Source organism: Siphateles boraxobius, unplaced genomic scaffold (genome assembly GCF_051911475.1).
Source record: "Siphateles boraxobius isolate OS27281-9 unplaced genomic scaffold, OSU_SipBor_1 3, whole genome shotgun sequence".
NCBI classification, from domain to species: Eukaryota; Metazoa; Chordata; class Actinopteri; order Cypriniformes; family Leuciscidae; genus Siphateles; species Siphateles boraxobius.
In genome coordinates this window covers 3,955,583-3,961,843 of record NW_027508919.1, presented here as the reverse complement: position 1 = coordinate 3,961,843, position 6,261 = coordinate 3,955,583, and positions in this window count along the sequence as shown.

The window sequence follows — 6,261 nt, the reverse complement described above, 5'->3', positions numbered from 1 at the left end:
TACTTGCATTTGGATCTAAGACTCCTCATTGTGACTATCTATCTATCTATCAACATGCAGAAACATGAAAGTAGGCTTATGTGCTGCTAACACATGCTACTAACATGCTAAATCATGCTAGCAACATTTTAAAATGTGTTAACGTGCTAAATCATGTTAGCAACTTGCTAGAAACGTACTACATCATATGCGTTCATAAATGCTGGAAATATGCCAGCGATGTGTTAAATCATGCTAGCAACCTCCTAAAACATGCTAGTTGTGTTAAATCAAATGTTGCAACATGTTATAACATGTTAAGTAATGCGAGACACATGATAGCAAAGTGTTAAATCATTAGGAACATGTTAAATCATGCTAGCAATGTGCAGTGTAAAACAAGTTAAGAACTTGATAACATGTGTTAAAATATGCTAGCAATTTGCTAAAACATGTTAGCAATGTGTTAAAACATGTTAAAACAGATTTATTGACTGAGTAAATTCTGCAAACTTCAAGCTTTTTAAAGGTATTTCAAACTTTTGGACAAGGCTTTGTCAAGCCAACATCAAAGTTTGTCATCAAACTTTATTCATTTATTTTGTAATTTTATTCTTTCAATTTCTGTGTGAAATATGACGAACACATTTCTTTGTGAGATTCACCCATGGATTCACCTGAAAAGTCTGTAGAGGTAAACGCTGAGGAACTTTTCAAACTGTCTGGAGCTGCTCCCAGAATGAGAAAACGTGAATATGAGGTAAGAAAACGTGAAAATGAGGTCAGAAAACCTGAGAAGACTGTGAAAGAGAGGCAGACAGAGTGAGGCAGGCATGGGACATCCTCTTAAAACAGAGAAAACAGGAAGACAAGAGCAAACGAGGAAGAAATTGGGTGAAAGATTAGAGGAGAGGAGCATGAAATGAAAGTATTGAGTGGGGAAGATAGGAGTGGATAATCGAAGAAAGTAATAAAGTGGAAAAAATAGAGGGAGGGGAGAGAGGAGAGAATTAGAGAAGAGGAGGCAGGTGGAGAGGAGGATTACAAATTGAAGAGAGAGAGAGAGAGAGAGAGAGAGAGAGAGAGAGAGAGAGAGAGAGAGAGAGAGAGAGAGAGAGAGAGAGAGAGAGAGAGAGAAAATGAGCAGGAAGATCTCACGAAAACAAGTCCAGGTCACATTTAAGCACAAAAGCAAAAGAAACAAATATTGAAATACAACTTCTTGCATTAAAGAAATTAAGCCTATTTTAAGGACCATTTAGATTTTTGTATTCTGACATTATTTTCACAACAATTAAGCCTTTTCCCACTAAAAACAAAGCTTCAGGGAGCCCCTCCTCATTTCTAAGCCAATCAGAATAAAGCTCTCTCCCTTTTATTTTTCTGGTAGAGCTGCATAATTTGAGAGGAAAAAAACTAATTGCAATTTTTCAGACAGACATTGTGATTGCGATTAAAAAAGGTTTGCTGTGCTTGTTTATTGGGCTGCATGTTTTGGCCCAATTTTTTTATGCAAAAATGACTAAAATATAATAATCAATAATTAGCCTAATAATAATAATAATAATAATAAAAAAGGAAGCCAAATAAGAAATATTACTATTGTAATATTTCACTGTACAATCACTGTAGAATTTTGGTTAATATATAATAATAATTATTATTTTTATTAAATAAAAATAAAAACTAAATAAGAAATAAATATTACTATTGTAATATTTCACTATAAAATAAAAAAAATCAAGTATTTGGGAAAATACAATCATATATTTTTTCTTATTTTATGATGATTATTTATTTTTTTTAAAATTCAAAATAAGAAATATAACTACTGTAATATACACTGTAAAATAAAAAAAATGTATGTAAAATTAATATGCAATTTTTTGGGGGGCTGTTTTAATTCCTTCATTCTCAAGCGTTAAACCTATTCTTTTGTTAACAACCAATAGTTTCCAGAATAAGGTTTTATTTTGATTAAATCATGCAGCCCTAGTTTCTTTGGCTGGCTGGTGTTTTGGAGGCTGTATGGTTGCAATGTAGTGGCCAAGTCTAGCAGAAGTTAGCAAAGAAGCATTAATCGCTTTGGGTTTTGGGGTGAAATATGACTCAGGACAAATTTTTGACAGGTTTTGTGAGATTCTCTTAGATATTGCAGATGGAATAAAGGATAGATGAGCAGAGAAGGAGAAAATGAGGTGGTGAATGTATGAACAACCAAGAGAGAAAGATAATCAGGAAGAAAGAGTAAAAGATGAGCCAAAGGAGAGAAATGAAAGATGGAGGGTGAATAATGAAGGCCAGAGGACCAGGACAGGATGCTGAGCAAGAGAACCAGACATGAATGAGGGATGAGGAAGGATATAGGTGAAGGAAATAAGGAGAATGTTGCCAAACTGAACCATGCTGCAAATTAGGAATGAGGGGAACGCGAGGGAGAGAGACGGAGATGGAGAGAGAGGAGAAGAAAGCCCTCAGCGATGAGACCATTACATTGGGGATAATGAAGAGGTTCCACTCTGTCACACTGAGCATTAGGCCTCTGTCAAACTGACCCCAAAATGTCAACAAGTTAATAGCCTGGGTATCAGCTGTATTATGACATGCCACCATATACGCTGACACACTCATCACTTACACACGCCGACATCCACATGCAAGACTCATTCAAACACAAACAAACAGTGTCTGGCACACTCACCAGAACACGCTGGGAAAAGTAAACACCAACGAAGGAGGAAAGACAAGTGAACGCAGGTCTCGCAGTGAAAGAGTCCGTGCATGAGATGAAGAATATTAGCGTTAGATGCTCTGAAGGCGTACATTATTTAAAAGGTCTTGTTGCTCTTTTGCACATTGTTAGTGTATTGTCTTTGCGATCCGCAGATCGCGCCGGAGCTTTGTTGAATAAATAAACGCCGAATCTACTGGGGAATGCCAACTACAGAAAGGCTCATGGCATTGAGTGAACATTATTTAATTTTTTTAGGCTGGAACAAATAAAGCTTTAAAGAAAATGTCTTCTGAAAAGACTCACTCTCACTCTCTCTCACCTCGCTCTCTCTCTGTGTGCCTCTTCTTTACAGCACAGAGTTCATACTGCAGACTGGCTTCAGCTAATGCTCGAGTTCAGAGTCAACACTAGTGTTATTTACAGTGTTAGTGTACAGTAGAAGTCCAAAAAGTAGAATAATTTTGTATGCAATAAATTTAGGCCTTCTAAGATCACTGTAACCAAGTGCAAAGACAACATCACATGCATCTTTCACAGATAAGGCATTCCCAGAATGCAATGTGATGAGCTCAGTAAAAAAAAAAAAAAAAAGCTTATTTACTTACTGACTTATGTATTTATTTACTTATTCATTCATCCATATTTGTTGATTTTTTTGTTTATTTATCAATTTATTAATTATTATATAATTCATACATTTTCTGTGTTCCCCGTGAAACTTTGCGTTCGCTAGCAAAGAATATAAAAGTTTTGCAAGAAAGAAAAAAAATTATTGGGGGAACGCAAAGCATTGACATATAATATTTTTCACTTTAGGGGCTCCGTAGGTATCTTCACTGTATGATTATAGTATTTTCTAAAAAAGATACAACAATTGTTGCCTATTACCATTAAAAGTATGACAGTTTATTAGATCATTAAATAAATTATTTTCTGGAATTTCTAGTGTGTTATTCATTTGCCAACTGAACCTTTTTACCATGTCTGGGCTCCATATTTTTATAATATTGCTGTTTTTTAAAGTAATGTTTTGAGGTAAATGGTTTATCATAATGCTTCTGCTCGGCAACATACCAACACCAAACTCTACTGGAATCAATGATTCAAATCTTCTGTGTTGGAAAGGTTTCTTTACGGCCTATGGAGTTGCACACAACAAAATCAAGTCACTTATTCCATTTCAGTTAGAAAGCTGTCTTTGTAGGCAGCAGACAGCAAGGCAGCTCACTAGTTTATGAGTTCAGAGAACTCCCAGCACAATCATAATCACAATCAATTTCTCTTAAAAAGCTCCTTATTTGCACCAGGGGACCATAAGTGTACTGCGCGTCCAGTTGTCCCCGTCTAATATTTCTCTGGGCTTTTTTTTAGGCTTGGTTGTCTTGTGTAGCCCACTGCATTTAATGTACTGCATTGTTTTTCAGTTACTGGTCATTAAAAATTTAGAAACGACATATCAAAACTCTTAATCGAATCTAAAACCCCTCCCTCAGCGGCGACGGGCTCCTATCTGGACCAATTAGAGGCAGGCGAGGCTGACAGTAATGGGTGCTATCTGCAGGTCCCCCGGGGGTGGATGGAGGGAGATAGATAGCAGGAGGGCAGGTACCGTGTACAGTACCCCCCCGCAGCAGTACCTCCCTCCTTCCACCCCATCCCAGGAGAGCTAATGCTCCCTAATGCACAAGACGGATGGAGATAATACCTCACGATTACAAACGCATCCCTCTCTAATCCAATCAACTGTCAGCGCACACACAAACACACACATACACGCGTCCTTCTCCGCTGTCCCTTATACCTGACTCAGAATAGAGAAGGACTGAGAAAGAGAGAAACGGTGAGTGGCAGAAAAAGGAATAGCCGGGAAAAGAGAGGTACAGTGACAGGAATGAGGAAAAATCATTAACACCTGGGATGAATAGTAGCATTCTAAAAAAAATCGTCTTTTGTGACGATTATGACATCGTTTTGAGCGTTATGATGTCATTAAAGAATTATGAGGGAAAACAACTTAAGCGCTTCAATGGCTCAGTCTGGAAAACAGTTTCCACTCTTATTTCAGAACAAAACCCCATTCATTTCTGTCTGTTCCCTCCCTGCGCCACTTAGCCACAAAAACCCCTGCACTCTCGCTCCCTACAATGATCCAATCAGCAAAGAGATCAATGTGGCAGAGGGCACAGAGGTCAAAGGTAATGCCACTCACCCTGTGGCATTCTGAGGTCACATCTCAATGCCTCGTTTTATGCAGTGGGCCGGCCCAGAGAAATCGTCGCTGATGGAATTTGGAACGCTGACTATTCCCAGAGTTCCCCTTGAGGGTTTGTTTATTAAATATTTGGAATAATTTGATAATGCTTTCAGTTGCCAATAAGATTGTACTAGACTCCCTGCTCTGTTTAAAGAGATTCACTGTAACTCCACTATAGCTCTTAAATGCATATTCAAATTTGGTACATCATGATGAATTACAAGATCAATGACAAAACTAATTATGTGTGGCATCATGGATATGATAAATGCACCATATTTGAATATACACTACCGTTCAAAAGATCCAAAAAATTAATTAAATGTTTTAATAATTAATGTTTAAAAATAAATTCATGTTTTTATTCAGCAAGCATGCATTAAACCGATCAAAAGCGACAATAAAGACATTTATAATACAAAATACCTATATTTCAAATAAACTGTTCTTTTGAACTTTCTATTCATCAAAGAATCCTGAAAAGAAATGATCAGTTACCGTGAATATATTAAGAAGCACAACTGTTTTCAGCATTGATAAATATTTCTTGATCATCAAATCAGTATATTAGAATGATTTCTGAAGGATCATGTGACACTGAAGACTGGAGTAATGATGCTGAAAATTCAGCTTTGATCACAGGAATAAATGACATTTAATATAGATTAAAATCAGAAGAAAGTCATTTTAAATTCTAATAATATTTCAAAATACATTTATACATTTTTGAACGGTAGTGTATGCAAATGTGAATGATCTTTGAAAGCAGTGACAGAGGAATAACAAACTTAATTAATAACCTTTTGCCATTTTTAGAGATTAACAGCCCATGGTACTTTGATCTTGTTGTGATGTTTCTTTTCCTTGAGCACTTTGCCTATCCACTTACACCGTACAGAACCCTATATTTATCTCTGGGATTTTTTTTCAAATACAGCGCTCCTGCAGAGCAGTGCCATGGGTATTTTCAGGAAACCCTGGCTGTAGAAAAGAATTCGATCTGGCTCAGTTTAAAAAAAAAAAAGCTTTCAATTATGACATTCACAAGATTGCACACCTGTCCTTGGAAAGAGCTGATGGAATGTCTCTCTAGCTCTTTCTGTTTTTCCCCTCACCATCTTTCTACCTTCGGTCTCTTTCACAAAAAGGTGATGGACTGCCCAGTGACATCGCTCCTTTTTTCTAGCTCTACTCTCTCTCTCTCTGGTGTGATGGAGTGTGGAAGAGTAGTATGATTTATCACCAGCTGAAGGCTAAGGATGGCGTCACTCTAAGTGTGTGTGTTAGTGTGTGT